The sequence below is a fragment of the Augochlora pura genome, chromosome 5 (genome assembly GCF_028453695.1).
Source record: "Augochlora pura isolate Apur16 chromosome 5, APUR_v2.2.1, whole genome shotgun sequence".
NCBI lineage: Eukaryota > Metazoa > Arthropoda > Insecta > Hymenoptera > Halictidae > Augochlora > Augochlora pura.
This window is the reverse complement of record NC_135776.1, coordinates 15507124-15515369: the sequence shown is the minus strand read 5'-3', so window position 1 is coordinate 15515369 and position 8246 is coordinate 15507124.

Below are 8246 nucleotides of genomic sequence, written 5' to 3'. Positions count from 1 at the left end.
TTAATATATTTATTTCATATTACATATGCATATTACATCAGACATAGTAAGTGAAAACTCGTAGCTTTAATCTAACTGGATGCAATGTGGCAGAGGGTTGATTACAGTTCCGAAACTTTTCGCTCTGCTTTCGAGCACAATGCCACTTTACAACAATTAAGAGACCTTTATGGTGATTAACTTTTATGATAAAGGGTAAGAAATATTGTTGTGTCTCTCAGTTTATATGCAGAAATTTTTACAACTGCAGAAGGGAGTTTTTTATATTTATAGTTACAATTATTAATTACAATCTTATGCATTTATGATAAAAGTTAGCAGATGAAGATAGCGAAATTGTGTAAACAATTTAAAATTGCTGATGTGTTGTGTTGAACATCTTAAACATGTTAATATACAAATGTCTATTTATTTTGCATAAAGTCTATTAATATATAATAAATAGATAAGTATAATAGTATACTGTAATAAGTATAATAAATATAGTATTGTATAATATTGATAATATATTAAGTATAATAAATTACAATAAATCTACCAATATATTATTATATATTATAACATATATATTATACTAATATACAATACTGTATACTAGTATACAATACATATAATAAATTACAATAAGTGTACTAATCACAATAATAAATAGCCAATAATCTTGCAGTCGATACAGACAATTTTTATCCCGCACGAAAATCGACAGCCTAGCTATAATAATTAACCCATCAACGTTGATCAACGATCGTGTGAGCACCGACAAAATTTACAACAATTTTACAACTTTGCATTCGTACCAACGCTCAAATGATCGTAACAGCAGCGTGGCTTTTTATCCCGATTTAAAAGAAATAAGTGACTTCGACATTTAGCAAATACCATTTGAAATTTCCGACACAGACTGGACACGGTAACGTGTGCCAAAGGTTAATTACACTTTCGAAACTCCCCGTTTTTGGTGAAAGGCATGATTAAAAAAGATATCTAATAATCAAAATGTTTTTCGCGGGTAACAGTTTTCCAGGAACAGAGATGAGAACTGTTGTCCCTTTATTACTGAAATACCAGTGCACGAATTATCGTAACAGCGGAAAACAATATCATTTTGATTCGTAGAAACCGAACGACGTCAATGGTTAATAAGAGTTTGAAATAATCACTACATATTTGCATTGAACAAACTTTTAGAAAAAGAGGAGATAATTGTTATAACTAGGTTGCGTGTAAATTCATTAGAAGTGCGCCAAGGATATTTTGAATTTATAACCATCGTTGAACGAAAAAGCTTCTAATGTAATTTTATGTTTCCTATAAACTAACTCAGACAATTTTTATTTTACACAAAAATCCGTGGTAAAATGAATAAGACTGCAGTGTCATTAATTGAATAATAAATAATAATTTTACAAAATTCACTCTCGCATCGCAAGCAGTTAATTAAAAGGAAACTCTTGCTACCGTTACAAAAGCCTAATCGTAAAGAATTAACAATATATCATAGACCGGGAGTGCAGCCGCATCTTTTCCCCCCTTTTCCACCCCCCGTTTCGCTCCTCTCGCCGTCGTCGAATCTCGTATCGGCATTTCTACCGTTCGCTGCTCAATTTCCTTCCCGGTCGGCCGTGTTCGACGCGGCGCGTATTTGTTGCGCGGTGGTTGTTTCTTATTTCCCAAGGACACGCCGTTGATTTGTTATTCAGCCACGTGGCTCGAGAGCTACGAATTATGTGGGCCGCGGCACTTCATCTTTCTTCTCTCTCGACGCGACGCGACGCGCCCCGCGCCGCACGACGCTACCACAAGATTGCTTCCTCGAAGCAGTCACGTTTCCCTCGTTTAGTCCTCGGCAACTTAAAACCGTGCACCGCCCTCCTTAACGAGTAAATGCGCGCATCGAGATCCGCGTGGGCCAATCTCTCGCGTTTTACTTTTAATAAAGTTTCGCGACACTCGAATCTGGATAAACACGAGACGACACCACGCTCGCTCGAGATACTGATTAAACTTTTCGCGGTGTTCCTTTCGGGTTTTCAACGGTGATGATTATATTATAATATATATTTTGTATTTATTATTATCATTACTGTTACGTATTATATATATTCATTATATTTTATGTTTATTACTATTATTATTATTATTATCATTATATGTTATATGTGTTCTATACATTCGTCATTATTATAATTTTATGATATATGTAATTATTATTATTATCTATATATTTTATATACATTTATCCTTGTTATTATCACATATTATATGTGTTATATACACTTATCATTACCGTAATTATATATTATAAAATGATAATAATAACAAATGTATATAATTCGTCTCATTATATATATTATATACATTTATTATTATTATCATTTTATATTACATATGTTATATAAATTTATTATTATTGTCATTATATATTACGGACAATATATACAATATGTATACAACAAGTAAATGAACGTCAGGTTTGATTTACTCGTTTACGGTTACAATTATCGCCGTCCCCACGTCACCCCTTAATATCATCACGTCGCAATTCACAATTCCTTAACAATTTCGTCCGAAAAATCAACGAGACTATATTACGAATCGAAAACAAACTACTCGGCAGTATAGTCCTTATATGCGAAACGAATCTCGAAATTCGCTACTCGTTGATGCGAAGTTCGCGACAACATTTCACCGGCGCGGCTCGTTTTAATTTATATCTGCATTGTTACGTACGCGCCCGTGAAAGTCACAAAGGAGAACGCGTAAAAAACAAATGAACGAACGTCGCCGTTCCTTTTATTCGAGTCGCTAGAGGCAGTAATTATAATTAATTATTTGACATCCGTTTCGTCCACTGGATTACGCTTTCAGCAAGTAGGTTAGAACTAATGGCGTATTATTTTCACAGGAGAAGAGTATTTAATATTTTTGTCGAATATTTGAGCGGCTTTGGAATAGTTTTCTGTGACGTAATTGTGTAATGATTCGCAATGTGATTTTGTGGCAAGTTAGAGTTACTGAAGAAATTATGGCCAGGTGTAAAGTGATAGTGATAATTATGTAGAAATATATTAGGTATGTTAGGGATAGTGAAATAATGATTTTGCGTAGTTTAAAGTGTGTAAAATTAGAATTATATTTAATAATTGTGATGTTACTTTAATTCACTGGTTTGAAATTAGTGCTACAGTTATATTTCATGTACTTATTATAATTTGAAAGGCGAAATTTTTGTATAATATGTTGGCAATATATTTGGATATTTGATGTTATGATTAGAAGATTTATTGTAATTTATTGAACCCATTTATTTAATACAAATTTATTAGACTCGTTATATTTTATTACTACTCGTTATATATTACTTGTATTTATTAATTATTATTACTACTTAGTACATATTATTACTACTATTTATTACTTATTACTTATTATATATTATTACCACTTATTACTTATTATTACTATTCATTACACATTTATCACATACAAACAAGCACATCATATCGAATCTATATTGTTTAAATCTCTTCACTACTTCGAGTTTCATCTGTCAATTTTTCTAATAAACGCATAAAGCCCGCAGTCCAACAATTACATTGCAAAAACTGGAGAGCAAACTCTGCTTTTCACGAGTCGCTTCAGCAGAAATTAAAACGAAGGGCAAGTTTTCTTCGACAACAAAAAAATCACCGGGAATGTTATCATCCGCGGAATTGCATTCCGTTCGTTCGATCTCCGGTTCCAGTGATTTTTAATTAGGCGTGCTTGAAAATATCCGAGGATCCGCACGCAAAAAATCGATTAACATCTGCGTCATAATTGAAACGTAATGGACGCCTGAACGTCGCGCAAACACCTTTGTTAATCATTCGTAGCGGTAAGAGCGTCGCTAAACTTATTTAATTTGTGTAAATATGTTAGATCGAGTTCACGCGAAGTTAACCATACTAATCTTGAGGGATCAATGTTATTAACGTAGATGACGTGAAATTGGTTTAACACGTTTTCGTTAATGACGAACGCGGAATCGTAGGATACGCCAATGGACCGGATAATGGAATTACCTGTTACAGGTTACAGATTAATTAGATTGTCAAATATTTTCGTTTAATGAACTTTCCGGCGACTTTCGACTTTTTCGGAAATGTTCCACGGTACTGTTCTCTGTGGAATTGGCTTTTTTTTCCAGGATTACTACATCGTTCGTGCCCTGAAATACGGTTTAATTTTTAATTATTTCATCCGGTTTTCGAAACTTCGTTTCGGGCAAACTATTTCATACTACGCTTTCAATCATTTTCACGTTTATTAACCCATCGCGTCTCTCATGGAGTTCGTTTCTTAAAAATATTTTTCTTTTTATTTTTTTATTTATTGTAGGTTTTTATTAGGGGTCTTTGAAGTTATTTGACGAATTTCCATTTTTCAAAATCTAATAATTGATGTGCTTTGGTGTACAGGGTGTTCATTTGGAAACGTTAATAGGTTAAATGTTAATGGGTTAAATATTAATGTGTGAAACGTTAATGTTAAATGTCAAGGTTATGTCATTAAATTAAATATTCAATGTTAAACATTAATATTGAATATTATTGGTAATATTTAAATGAGGAATCCTACATTCTTATTCTCAGAAATTTGATCTGAAAAAGCCAAGTGACAATTATTATTGACACTACAATTGTTATCAGCACTTGGTAATAAAAGCAAAAAGAAGATTCATTAGTAAATAAATTTTTCATTTTATTAAACGTCTATGTAAGATAAAATCTTTCATATAAAAATATAAAAAAACGTTTTATATGAAATACCTTTCCAATCGATTAACAACAAAAATAAATATTAATAAAATAGTCATAGCGTCTTCTTGAAATCGTTTGTAGTCAACACTTTATTAATATTATATTAATATTATATTATTATTACTATTATTATTATGATATCATTATACTATTATATTATTTATAAAATTGTATTGTAATATCATTACTATCGTTTCATTTCCGACATTATTTAGAGTCAATGTTTCCCAGGGAACACTCTGTGCACGCGAACGAAAAAAAACCGCAACTTAAACACCATTGCGGATAACAATTTTCAGGGCCCATCAAATACGTTTCACTAAAGTAAAAACGCTTGTACCTGCGAGGCGCAGCACTAGTTATATGATACATAGTTTAGTGTGGCGCCTCATGGCCGACATGTTGGTGTGACAGCGACGATAAGATATATAGTTCAAGGACACTTCCCTGGCTGCAAGCCCCTTTTTTTCCCTGAAAATCCTGATTTTCCGACGGCAAACAGGACGGTCGTTTCGTGGGCATACCTGTGTTTTGCGTTGGTATAATTAAAACAACTTTATCAACTGTGCAACCGTGTGCGAAAGCTTCTAGCGTACGTACAAGCGCGTACTAAAAAATTATCTCCAGTCTTTGCCGCGTCGATTTTCATTCTTATATTATACTATGTTTTAAGATGTTAATTAAAAGTTGCTTCCGACGATTATTGTTATCATTTCTTTTCTCTTTGAATATTTTTAAACATCGTCCATAGTTCCATCGTATATTCTAATATTTCTATTTCTATTACGGATGTTTATTGTTAAATAGTTTCTAATTTATTAATTTATCATATACTTATTATTATATAGTTATATATGTAATAATAAATAATATTTATTATAATATATTACAGTATACTAACTATCATAGAAACAATATTATATAATATATAATAATAGTAATAATAATAATATATAAATTAAAGATACATATTAAACATACTATAAAAGTACATATTACCTTAATATCATTAATTTAGAATTTTACAATCAACCGTGCTCGAGGACGATGAATATGTTACAGTTGCAAACGTTGGATTTAACAAGAATCATTGCCGCGATAAAACATTTATTTATCGAAGCAGATCTTTATTCGTTTCGTTATCGGAACAAGTTTCAAGCTTCCGATCGGCGCGAATGTAAAAGGCCTTTGGCGGAGACGCTTCGTACGTGCATGGAAATATTCTAGCGAGCACATGCTCGCTCGCCACCAGAGAATCCGATACAAAAAGGGTTTCGATACGCTCGCGCTGGTTTCATCTCGTGCTTGAGTCGCGGCCAGAATTTGTTCAGATTTCTTCGCGAACTACTGCAAAATCGCCGCGGCTGCGTCGAGTGCCGTTACACTTTGTCTTCTTCTTGAAGCACGCCGTAGCTTCTGCGCGGTCACTTATCGGTCCTCCGCGATTTCTTCCAGCAAATGTTTAGCTTCCTGTTTAGCTGACTCGTGGATGATGGATCGCTTGGTATCCGAGACCTCTGACCGCGACGTTTAACCCCTAGCCGTACTTCAACGAGTCAGACACGTGAGGGAGATTTCTAGTAATATCATTTTCTAATTTTATTTATTTTATTTTATTTTTGTTTCTAATATCAATTGAATCAATTAATGATGTGGATGTACGATTAATCGATAATTCGTGTTGATATTAATGCTGAGATATTATTGTATACATATATATTTTTATTACCGTTGCATTTATATTATATTATTATTTAGATTATTTCAGTTTAGATTGTTCGATAAAAGTACTAAGTAAAATTTAGACTACTAGAGTACTAAATACTCTTTAAAATTTGTTTAAATTTTTAAGAGATCTAATATATATCCACCGAAGCAACTTTTCTATAATAAATACCCTGTGATTCTCTTTAAATTTATTGTTACTGTTTCAATAATCGTAAATGAAAAAATTTGTTGGACACCGCTTTGACCACTTTCGTAAGCCTACGATTAAATTGATTACTGTAGCCTGGAACACTAGAGTCAAATTAACCTTTAACGGAATTACGGTGGTCCCGATGGTCCCACGCAATTTAAACAAGTTATTATTAATACACGTTAATACAGTCATTCAAAAATTCATATAATCCTCTAACAACTCATCAAGTTTGCAATATTTCAACGTGAATTTACTTGAACTTGTTAATTTTGGAATATATGCAATATGGAATATTGAGCATCGAACAGTATTTATTTTGTCTATTTTATTTATTTCATTTGAATCATTTTATCCATTGCGAAAAGTATATGTCATTTAAAAACATATATAATAAGACTTCAATAATAGATTGCAAATACGACTGTCTTTTTTAATATTTCTATATTTTCGTAACATTAACATTAGATAGTATCTATCTTATCTATTTTATATATGTCATTTTATTCATTTTATTTATGGCAAGGGGTATCCAATGTTGCAAAAATTATATAATTCCTCAATCACAGATAGCAAATCCGGTCGTCTTTTTAAATATTTCTATATTTTCATAACACTAGCATTAAACAATATTTACCTTATCTACGTCATTTATATAATATAATTCATTTCATTCGTCGCGATGGTTATTTAATATTTAAAAAATGATATAATAATACCTCAATGATTGACAACAAATTCGACCATCTCTTTCAAGATTTCTATATTTTCATAACATGATCATTAAACAATACTTTACCTTATCTACTTCACTTATATTATTTAATTTATTTCATTCACCGCGAAGGATACCCAATACCTCAAAAATAATATAAAACCTCAACAATATATGACAAACCAGCAGCTGCCATGACAACCGACTCACAGATTCCATAAGTTGTTAAATATCCCACAAAAATAACCATGCTCGACGATACCCGACCCAGCTATCCGATTTGAAAGTAGCGTCTGAATGCACTGTGCCGTGGTCTCGCCACTCGGGATATCGATGCGCCGCAAAGGACATCTTGTATAAACGGTTGAGTAAACGCTCAGCTACGCGCTGTTACATTATGAAACACCGACGTTGTCCCGAGAGGTTTTCGCAAAGCATTGCTCCGTGTACCACCCGGGAAAACTCGGGATTCGCGAACGTTTTATAAGCCGATCAAGCATTTCGAGAACCGATCAAAAGACGTCACGCAAGTATACTTCGCGTTTCGTAAGAATGCTTCGCGTTTCGTAAGAATACTTCGCGTTTCGTAAGTATGCTTCGCGTTTCGTAAGTATGCTTCACGTTTCGTAAGTACGCTTCACGTATCGCAAGAATACTTTGCGTCTCATAAGTATACTATTCGCCTCTTTAAAGTATACACTTCTCGTCTCCCAAGTAGATATACTTTGCGTTTCCCCAGAATACATTGTGTTTCTTAATTATACTCTTCGCGCCTTTAAAGCATACTCTTCGTGTCTTTAAAGTATACTCT